Below are 11883 nucleotides of genomic sequence, written 5' to 3'. Positions count from 1 at the left end.
TAAAGACAGAAAGCAGATTAATTGTTGCCTAAGACTGGGGGTATTGGAGGGAAATGCGAGTGACTGCCAATGGGTATGGGTTTCATCTGGGGATGATGAAAATATTCTAAAATTGCAGTGATAGCTGCACAATGCTGAATATACTAAAAAACAGTGAATTTGACTCTTTAAATGGGTGAATTGTATGGTATGTGAATTATATCTCAATAATTCTGGGTTTTTTATTTTTTTATGTTTTTATTTTATTTTTGAGAGAGAGAGAGAGACAGAGTGTGAGTGGGGGAGGGGGAGAGAGAGGGGGAGACAGAATCTGAAGTAGGCTCAAGGCTCTGAGCTGTCAGCGCAGAGCCTGACGCAGGGCTTGAACTCACAGACTGCAAGATCGGAAGCCGAAGGGACGCCCAACCAACTGAGCCACCCAGGCACCCCTCAATAACGCTGTTTTTTTTAAAAAAAGAAAAAACTGGTTGCTTACACATCTGTCTCTTTGTGAAAAGTATTCAATTTTTCCCTTGGGCCTCTGAAATCATACTTTATGCTAGGAAGGTTTGTTTGGAAACACATTTTGTGCATGAACTGGAGCATTATTAGAATCACAACCATTTATACAAGGCTTCGTGATGTCCACAACTTGCTCCATGTGTTCCTCCTCCACCAGGTGAAGCGAAATGATTAAGAACATGGATTACAGGGGCTCCTAAACGGCTCAGTCAGTTAACCATCTGACTCTTGGTTTCCACTCAGGTCATGATCTCACGGTTTGTGAGTTCAAGCCCCGCACTGGGCTCTGTGCTGACAGCTCAGAGCCTGGAGCCTGCTTCGGATTCTGCGTCTCCTCTCTCTGTCCCTCCCCCGCTTGTGCTCTGTCTCTGTCCCTCAAAGATAAATAAATGTAATAAAAAAAATTTTTTTAAGGTAAAAATAAGGATTACAAATAAGAACAGGCCTGAAGTGCTGATGTTATCGGGGTCGGAGCTAGAGGCTAGCAGTGAAACAACATAATGACCTGCCTATCAATCTTAGGAAATCTTTAGCATGGGGGTGCTTACCAAGTAATTGATAGTGAAAATTTCACATACATTACTTCACTTCATCCTCAAAATAACCTTTAATAGCAGGTACTACAGATCTGTGTTTTATAGATGAGGAAACTGAGGCTAGCTTAGAGAAGTGAAGGAGCTTTCCAAGAATCCAGGATCAGAAAATCATGAGTCAGGGCGCCTGGGTGGCTCAGTTGGTTAAGTGTCTGACTCTTGATTTTGGCTCAGGTCATGATCTCACGGTTCTTGGGATCAAGCCCTGCATCTGGTTCTGTGCTGACAGCAAGGAGCCTGCTTGGGATTCTCTCTTTTCCTCTTTCTCTGCCCCTCCCCCATGCACACATGCACTCTGTCTCTCTCATAATAAATAAATAAACATTTTTTTTAATGAAAATAAAGTACAAAAGTTAAAAAAAAAAAAGACAGAAAGAAAGTCATGGAGGCAGTCCAAATTGGACAAAGTCAAGGAGACTGAGAAGATAGACTTAACTCACCGAGGACACCTCCAACAAAAAAAGGCATGCACTCAGATGTCACTGCTCAATGCCTATGTTCTTAGCAGCATCTTAATCACACAGGCATGTGGTAGATTTACCTTCTCTGGAAGTCACCATTTCTCCTCTTTTTTTCAGAGTGAATTTTTCTTGACCTTTTCATTACCTGGATTCATCTCAAGAGCATTTCACTGTCCATTTTTGAAGAACCTTCTTAGCCAACTAATTTTCCTGTCTTTCCCTGAGTGCAAGCTAGGGAGTTCCAGAAAACTCTTCCCTGTATTTGCTTCTTGGGGCCTGATAAACATTTCTTCAAGGTGTGGCAACACTTCTGTGTTGTGTGCTGCAACCAGAACATCGTCAGATCTTCGAAGTCTAGTCAGAGTGCTGTATATCTCAGGGTGGGAGGGTGTTTCACACCCATGTTTATTTATTTATTTTTTCAGGTTTCCGTTATTTAAGTAATGTCTACATCCAGTGGGGGGCGGGGCTCGAACTCATGAACTGTGAGATCATGACCTGAGCTGAAACCAAGAGTCGGACACTTAACCAGTTGAGCCACCCAGGTGCCTAGGTGCAAACTCTTGACAGAGCAGCATGGTTACGAGACAAATAAGCATTCTGTATTAAGCCAGTACCACCAAAACTACATTTTTAGAATGTCTGTCTTTTGACTTGGCTAATTCCACAACACATATAGACAGGTGCCCATTTTTTAAATTTTTTAATGTTTATTTTATTTTTGAGGAAGAGAAAGACAGAGCCCGAATGGGGGAGGGGCAGAGAAAGAGGGAGACAGAATCGGAAGCAGGCTCCAGGCTCTGAACTGTCCTGACATGGGGCTGGAACTCACAAGCCGTGAGATCATGACTTGAGCTGAAGTCGAACGTGTAACAGACTGAGCCACCCAGGCGCCCCGTGGTGCCCAAATTTTAAACAAGAATTTTGTGTCATCAGAATGAATCTTCCTAGTAGAAATTATTTCTGGTACTAATGGTGGTAGTTCTCCATTATACAATACATAATGCAAATGTGTTTATAATCTGAGTGGCTAACGATAGCTTTTCCTGATGTCACATAGTTTCTCTTCATCCATTAGTTTAACCAGTCAATTAAAAGACAGAGATTTGGGGGCATCTGGGTGGCTCAGTCGGTTGAGCGTCCGACTTCGGCTCAGGTCACGATCTCACGGTTCGTGAGTTCGAGCCCTGCATCAAGCTCTGCACTGACAGCATGGAGCCTGGAGCCTGCTTCAGATTCTGTGTCTCCCTCTCCCTCTGCCCCTTCCCCCACTCATGCTCTGTCTCTCTCTGTTCTCAAAAATGAATAAACGTTAATAAATAAATACATACATAAATAAATAAAAGACAGAGATTTTTACTGAAGACTCCTTGTACACCTGGGTTTTCGATCCCATCTGTCATCTATAAACTTCCCATTTTCAAACGACCCCCTTAGAACCCTTAGCAGAGAGCAAAGAACAGAATTCTATGCCATTAAGTTGTAGCCTACAGATCATCAGATGGTAAAGGTACTCTACATATATTATTTCATTCAATCCTCCCAGAAACCATATGGAAATAAGTATTATGTAACAACAACAAAAATAAACAGACTGCTAGAAAAGATCAGAGCTAGTATCCAAATTCAGGTTATTCCAACCTAAGAACCCATGCTCTTCCTACTACCATGATTGAAGAGATAGACACATTCATGTAAAGCTATGATACACATTATAGCATGATGTCTCATAAGAGAAGGTATAAATGAAAGCTGCCCAAACCCCCTAATAAGGATTCTTATTAGCCGTAGAAAACTGGGGAAGATCTCAGGAGGAAATGGCAAATGAAAGAGGACTTTATGAATGAATAAAATATCATCCAGTTCTGAAAATACGGCCATCAGGTAAATTCTCCATGCAGAGTCACAGGGATTATCCTTCAAACCCATATTTCACCTGAAAATTCCTCAGTACTTCAAAGCCCTGCTCATCTTTTTTTCTTGTTAAGTTTTTATTTAAATTCCATGGGGCTCCTGGGTGGCTCAGTTGGTTAAGTGTCCAACTCTCAATCTTGGCTCAGGCTCAGGTCACTTGGTCAGTGTGGAGCCTGCTTGGGATTCTCTTTCTCCCTTTCTCTCTGTCCCTCCCCTGCTTGTGCGCTCGCTCTCTCTCTCTCCCTCTCTCTCTCTCTCAGAATAAAGAAACTAAAAAATTTTTAATTCCAGTTAGTTTATATACAGTGTGATATTAGTTTCAGATCTACAGCATAGTGATTCAACACCTCCACACAATTCCGGTGCTTATCATGATAAGTGCACTCCTTAATCCCCTTCACCTATTTCACTCATCCCCTCTCCCCTCTGGTCACGAGTTTGTTCTCTATAGTTATGAATCTGTTTCTTGGTTTGCCTCTTTTTCCTTTGCTCTTAGATTCCACATATGAGTGAAATTACATGGTATTTGTCTTTCTCTGACTTATTTCGCTTAGCATTATGTTCTCTAGCCCCATCCATGTCCTTGCAAATGGCAAGATTTCATTCTTTCTTATGGCTGAGTATTATTCCATTGTATATATACGCCACATCTTCTTTATCTGTTCATCAGTCGCTAAGACACTTAGGTTGTTTCCATAATTTGGCTGTTGTAGATAATGCTGCTGTAAACGTCAGAGTGCATGTATCCCTTTGAATTAGTATTTGTGTATTTTTTGGATAAATACCCAATAGTGTTATTGTGGGATCATAGGGTAGTTCTATTTTTAACATTTTGAGGAAACTCCATACTGTTTTCCATGGTGGCTGCACCAGTTTGCATTCACACCAACAGTGCAAGATGGTTCCCCTTTCTCCATATCGTTGCCAACACCTGTTGTTTCTTCTGTTGTTGATTTTAGCCATTCTGACAGGTGAGGTGATATCTCATTGTAGGTATGACTTGCATGTACCTGATAATAAGTGATATTAAGCAACTTTTCATGTGTCTGTTGGCCATCTGTATCTCTGGAAAAATATCTGTGTCTTCTGCCCATTTTTAATTGGATTATTTGTTTTTTGGGTGGTGAGTTTTAGAAGCTCTTTATAGATTTTGGATATTAACCCTTTATCTGATATGTCATTTGCAAATATCTTCTTCCATTCCATAGGTTGCCTTTCAGTTTATTGTTTACTTCAGTGTACAGAAACTTTTTATTTTGATGTGGTCCTAATAGTTTATTTTTGCTTTTGTTTCCCTTGCTTCAAGAGACATATCTAGAAAGAAGTCACTATGGCCCATGTCAAAGTTACTGCTTCTGTTCTCTTCTAGGACTTTTATAGTTTCAGGTCTCACATTTGGGTCTTTAATCCATGTTGAATTTATTTTTGTGTATGATGTAAGTGGCCCAGTTTTCTTGTGCATGTTGCTGTCCACTTTCCCCAAAACTATTTGCTGAAGAGACCATCTGTATCACATTGGATATTCTTTCCTGCTTTGTCAAAGATTAATTGGCCATATAGCTGTGGATTCATTTCTGGTTTTTCTATTCTGTTCTATTTACCTATATGTCTATTTTTGTGCCAGTACCATCTTTTCATCACTACAGCTTTGTAGTATATCTTGAAGTCTGGAATTGTGATGCCTCCAGCTTTGCTTTTCAAGATTGCTTTGGCTATGGGGTGCCTCAGTGGCTCAGTCGATTGGGCATCTGACTCCTGATTTTGGTTCAAATCATGATCCCATGGTTTATGAGGTTGAGCCCTGCCACGGGCTCTGCACTGACAGCACAGAGCCTCCTTAGGATTCTCTCTCTACCTCTCTCTCTCTCTCTCTCTGCCCCTTCTTCATTCATGCTTTCTCTCTCACTTGCTCAAAAAAAAAAAAAAAAAAAAAAGATTGCTTTGGCCATTTGGGGTCTTTCTGGTTCCATACAAGTTTTGGAATTGTTTGTTCTAGTTCTGTGAAGAATACAGGTGTTATTTTGATAGGGATTGCACTGAATGTATAGATTGTTTTGGGTAGTATAGACATTTTAACAATATTTGTTCTTCTAATCCATGAACATGGAATGTCTTTCCATTTGTTTGTGTCATCTTCAATTTCTTTGATCAGTGTTTCATAGTTTTCAGAGTATACCTCTTTCACCTCTTTGGTTAGGTTTATTCCTAGGTATCTTATGGGTTTTGGTGCAATTGTTAATGGGACTGATTTCTTAATTTCTCTTTGTTGATTCATTTGTGATGTATAGAAATGCAACAGGTTTCTGTACATTGACTTTGTATCCTGACTTTATTATCAGTTCTAGCAGTTTCTAAACCTACTTTATTGAAGGGTTTTATTATAAATGAATGTTATGTTTTGTCAAATGCTTTTTCTGCATCTATTGAAATGATCATATGATTCTTACGCTTTCTTTTATTAACATAGTGTTTCATGTTAATTGATTTGCATATATTAAACCACACTTGCAACCCAGTAATAAATATCAATTGATCAAGGTGCATGATTTTTTTGATGTATTGTTGGACTCGGTTTGCTAGTATTTTGAGAAGTTGTGCACCCATGTTCATCAGGGATATTGGCCTGTAGTTCTCTTTTTCAGTGGAGTCATTCTCTAGTTTTGGTATCAGGGTAATGCTGGCCTCATAGAATGAGCTTGGAAGTTTTCCTTACTTTTCTATTTTTTGGAATAGTTTGAGAATAGGTATGAACTTTTATTATTTTTTTTAAGTTTATTTATTTTGAGAGTGAGACAACATGCATGTGGGTGGGGGAGGGGTGAAGAGAGAAGGAGAGAGAATCCCAAGCAGGCTCCACACCGTCAGCACAGAGCTCAATCCCACAAACTGTGAGATCATGACCTGAGCCAAAACCAAGTGTTGGATGCTTAACCAACTGAGCCACCCAGGCACCTCAAGAATAGGTATGAACTCTTCCTTAAATGCTTAGAATTCCCTTGGGAAGCCATCCAACCCTGGACTTTTGTTTTTTGATTACTGATTCAGTTCATTTGCTGGTTATTGGTCTGTTCAAATTTTCTGTTTCAGTTTTGATAGTTTATAGGTTTCCAGCTATTTATCCCATTTCTCCCAGGTTGTCCAATTTGATGGCATATAGTTTTTCATAATATTCTCTTAGAATTGTGGGGCGCCTGGGTGGCTCAGTCGGTTGAGCGTCCGACTTCGGCTCAGGTCAGGTTCTCGTGGTCCGTGGGCTCGAGCCCCGCGTCAGGCTCTGGGCTGGTGGCTCAGAGCCTGGAGCCTGCTTCTGATTCTGTGTCTCCCTCTCTCTCTGCCCCTCCCCCATTCATGCTCTGTCTCTCTCTGTCTCAAAAATAAATAAAGGTTAAAAAAAAAATTTTAGAATTGTTTGTATTTCTGTGGCTGGTGTTGGTTGTTATTTCTCCTCTCTCTCATTTGTGATTGTATCTGGGTCCTTTCTCTCCCCCCCCTTTTTTATTTATTTATTTATTTTGATGAGCTTGTCTAGAGGGTTTTCAATTTTATTAAAGAACCAGGTCCTGGTTTCAGTGATCTGTTCTGTTTTTTTTCCTTTCTATTATCATTTATTTCTGCTCTAATCTTTAGTATTTCCTTCCTTCTGCTGGCTTAGGCTTCCTTTGTTCTTTTTCCAGCTCCTTTAAGTGTAACATTAGGTTGTTTGAGATTTTTCTTGCTTCTTAAGGTAGGCCTTAATGCTATATGCCTTCCTCTTAAGACTGATTTTGCTGCATCCCAAAGGTTTTGGATTGTTGTGTTTTCATTTTTCATTTGTTTCCATGTATTTTTTAATTTGATTTCCTGGTTGGCCCATTCATTGTCTAGCAGTATGTGGTTTAACCTCCATGTATATGTGGTCTTTCCAAATTTTTCTTGTGATTGACTTCTAGTTTCCTAGCATTGTGGTTAGAAAAGATGCATGGTATGATTTCAACCTTCTTGAATCTGTTAAGGCCTGTTTTGTGGCCTAATGTGTGATCTATTATGGAGAATGTTCCATGTGCACTTGAAAAGAATGTGTGTTCTGCTTTCTTAACATGGGATGTTCTGAATATATCTGTTGAGTCCATCTGGTCCAGCGTGCCATTCAAAGCCATTGTTTCCTTGTTGATTTTCTTTTTAGATGATCAATCCATTGATGTAAGTGTGGTGTTACAGTCCCTACAATTATTGCATAATTATGAATTAGTTCCTTTATGTTTGTTGTTTTCTGTATTTGGGTGCTTTATGTTAGGTGCATAAATATTTACAATTGTTTATCTTCTTGTTGGATTGTCCCTTTATTAATATATAGTGGCCTTCTAGCTCTTTCTACCATCTTTCTGTGCCGCCATTATGGTGAGCATGAATGTCCTGGCAGATCCTCTCAAGAGCATTAACAATGCTGAAAAGAGAGGCAAACGCCAGGTTCTTATTAGGCCATGCTCCAAAGTCATTGTCCGATTTCTGACTGTGATGATGAAGCATGGTTACATTGGTGAATCTGAAATCATCGATGATCACAGAGCTGGGAAAATTGTTGCGAATCTCACAGGCAGATTAAACAAGTGTGGAGTGATCAGCCCCAGGTTTGATATACAACTCAAAGATCTAAAAAATGGCAGAATAATCTGCTCCCATCCCGCCAGTTTGGTTTCATTGTGCTGACAACCTCAGCTGGCATCATGGACCATGAAGAAGTAAGACAAAAACACACAGGAGGGAAAATCCTGGGATTCTTTTTCTAGCGATGTAATACATTCATACAAATAAAATGCCTCACTGGAAAAAAAGGGAAAAAGGAAAAAAATATATATAGTGGTTTTGTCTCTTAACAGTCTTTGTTTTATAATCATTTGTCTAGGGGCACCTGGGTGGCTCAGTTGGTTAAGCATCCAATTCTACTTTTTGGCTCAGGTCATGATCTCACCAACTGCCCATGACAGCCCATGCTGTCAGCATGGAGTCAGCTTGGAAATATCTCTCCCAATCTCTCCACCCCTCCCCTGTTCACACCCATGCTTTCTCTCAAAATAAATAAAATTTTAAAAATAAATAAAGACTAGTTTGTCAAAAAAAAAAAAAAGCCTAGTTTGTCCCATGTAGGTATTGCTACTCTGGCTTTCCTTTGACATCTATTTGAATGACAAATGTTTCTCCAGGCCCTCACATATCTAGGTGTAAAATGAGTCCTGGGGCATCTGAGTGGTTCAGTTGGCTGAGTGTCCAACTCTTTATTTATTTTAATATATGAAATTTATTGTCAAATTGGTTTCCATACAACACCCAGTGCCAACTCTTGATTTCAGCTCAGGTCATGATCTCATGGTTCCTCGGATTGAGCCCTGCATTGGGCTCTGTGCTGACAGTGTGGAGCCTGCTTGGGGTTCTCTCCCTCCTCTCTCTCTGTCCTTTCACCTGTTCATGCTCTAAGTAAACCTAAAAAAATAAAATAAGTCTCTTGTAAGGCAGCATATAGAAGATGGATCTTGTTTTTTTATCCATTACGTCACTTTATGTCTTTTGCTCGGAGCATTTAGTCCATTGACTTTCATTTTTTTTTTAATTTTTTTTTCTTTTTTTTTAGTGTTTATTTATTTTTGAGACAGAGAGAGAGCATGAACGGGGGAGGGGCAGAGAGAGGGAGACACAGAATCGGAAGCAGGCTCCAGGCTCTGAGCCACCAGCCCAGAGCCCGACGCGGGGCTGGAACTCATGGACCGCAAGATCGTGACCTGAGCTGAAGTTAGATGCATAACCGACTGAGCCACCCAGGCGCCCCAAGTCCATTGACTTTCAAAGTAATTATTGATAGATATGTATTTATCGCCATTTCATTACTTGTTTTGTTGTTCCCAGAGATTTTCTCTGATCCTTTCTTGTATTTCTTTCACGCATTGCTGATTTTCTTTAGTAATATATTTGGATTTTGTTCTCTTTATTCTTTGCATGTTTACTGGTGGGTTTTTTTTTTTAACTTGTTTTACTTTTTATTTTTTAAAATTTACATCCAAATTAGTTAGCATATAGTGCAACAATGATTTCAGGAGTAGATTCCTTAGTGCCCCTTACCCATTTAGCCCATCCTCCCTCCCACAAACCCTCCAGCAACCCTCAGTTTGTTCTCCATATTTATGAGTCTCTTCTGTTTTGCCCCCCTGCCTGTTTTTCTATTGTTTCCCTTCCCTTATGTTCATCTGTTTTGTCTCTTAAAGTCCTCATATGAGTGAAGTCATAGGATTTTTGTCTTTCTCTAATTTCACTTAGCATAATACCCTCCAGTTCCATCCACGTGGTTGCAAATGGCAAGATTTCATTCTTTTTGATTGCTGAGTAATACTCCATTGTATATATATATCACATCATCTTTATCCATTCATCCTTTGATGGACATTTGGGCTCTTTCCATACTCTGGCTATTGTTGATAGTGCTGCTATAAACATCGGGGTGCATATGTCCCTTTGATACAACTGTATCCCTTGGATAAATAGTGCAATTGCTGGGTTGTAGGGTAGTTCTATTTTTAATCTTTTGAGGAACCTCCATACTGTTTTCCAGAGTGGCTGCACCAGCTTGCATTCCGATGGTGGTTTTGATATTTGGTTAGCATTTGGTTTGTATATAACCTCTTCTGCATACAGCTGCCTATATTGTTGATGGTCATTTAAGCTTGAACCCATTCTTCTCTCCTCTCCTCCTCATGTTTTAGATACATGTTATTGTAAATTCTTTTTTGTGTGTGAGTTCCTTGGTGGATTTTTTACAGAGACATTCACTTTTACTGCTTTTGTGTTTCCTACCTTTATACTGTCATTTTTGGGCTCTCCTTTCCACTCAAACAGTCCGCCTTAATATTTCTCACAGGGAGTACTGCTCGTCTTCAGAATTCTCTGCACTCCATCTACAAATGCTCCCTGAGCCATATCTCAAACCAAATTTCCATTATAATTTTTTTCAGGATACCTCGGGTTATTCTTGTTTAAAAATAGACACTTAGCTCTGAGGCATAAGGCTTTTCAAGAGCACTTTTCATTCCACTCATCCCCTGCATTCTGGATCATTTGTATCTACTTAATATTGCTTAATCTTAGTTACACTTTACAAAATCTCTTTCACAACTTTGATAAATATGGCCTGGTCTAGGGGCGCCTGGGTGGCTCAGTCGGTTAAGCGGCCGACTTCGGCTCAGGTCACGATCTCACAGTCTGTGAGTTCGAGCCCCGCGTCGGGCTCTGTGCTGACAGCGCAGAGCCTGGAGCCTGTTTCGGATTCTGTGTCTCCCCCTCTCTGACCCTCCCCTGTTCATGCTCTGTCTCTCCCTGTCTCAAAAATAAATAAAACGTTAAAAAATTAAAAATAAATAAATAAATAAATAAATAAATAAATATGGCCTGGTCTTTATTCCCCTTCAATAACAATTTTAGTCTAAACACCTAAAAGCAGAGTGCCTGGGTGGCTTAGTTGGTTAAGTGTCCAACTCTTGGTTTTGGCTCGGGTCATTATCTTGTGGTTTCATGAGTTCAAGTCCCACGTCAGACTCTGCTCTGCACAGGCAGTGTAGAGCTTGCTTGGGATTCTCTCTCTCTCTCTCTCTCTCTCTCTCTGTACCTCCCCCACTCAAGCTCTCTCTGAAAAAAAAATTAATAAACTTAAAATAAATAGATAGATAGATAGATAGATAGATAGATAGATAGATAGCTAAAAGCAATAGAAATGGGGTGCCTGGGTGGGTCAGTCAGTTAAGCATCCAACTTTGTCCATGATCTCACAGTTGGTGAGTTTGAGCCCCTCATTGGGCTCTGTGCTGACAGCTCAAAGCCTGAAACCTGCTTCAAATTCTGTCTCCCTCTCTCTCTGCCCCTCCCCTGCTCACGCTCTGTCTCTCTCAAAAATAAATTCTAAAAAATTTTAAAAATAAAAAATAAAAGCGATAGAAATAAGCATGTGTTTATTTAACTTTAATATAAAGAATAAAGAAATCCAGAGGCTCCTGGGTGGCTCAGTCAGTTGTGTGTCTGACTTCAGCTCAGGTCATGATCTTGAGGTTCATGGGTTCAAGCCCCACATCAGGCTCTGTGCTGACAACTCAGAGCCTGGAACCTGCTTTGGATTCTGTCTCCCTCTCTCTCTGCCCCTTCCCCCACTTGTACTCTAATTCTCTCTCAAAAATAAATAAACATAAAAAAAAAAAAAAAAAAAACAGCGGTGCCTGGGTGGCTCAGTCAGTTGAGCATCCAACTTTGGCTCAGGTCATGATCTTGCAGTTCATGAATCTGAGCCCCATGTCGGGCTCTGTGCTGACAGCTCGGAGCCTGGACCTTGCTTCAGATTCTGTGTCTCCCTGTCTCTCTGCCCCTTCCCTGCTCACTCTCTGTCACTCTCTCTCTCAAAAATA

The 11883-nt window shown here is 40.3% G+C and overlaps 1 pseudogene; it reads left to right on the top strand.

Annotated features, from left to right (window-relative positions):
- Positions 1–7833: 7833 nt before the first annotated feature.
- LOC102968525 lies at positions 7834–8280 on the top strand (annotated as a pseudogene).
- The last annotated feature ends 3603 nt before the right edge of the window (positions 8281–11883 follow it).

Source organism: Panthera tigris, chromosome E1, assembly GCF_018350195.1.
Source record: "Panthera tigris isolate Pti1 chromosome E1, P.tigris_Pti1_mat1.1, whole genome shotgun sequence".
Taxonomy (NCBI): Eukaryota; Metazoa; Chordata; class Mammalia; order Carnivora; family Felidae; genus Panthera; species Panthera tigris.
Note: the sequence above shows the minus strand (reverse complement) of the source record. Positions and strands in the feature narration are given on the sequence as shown.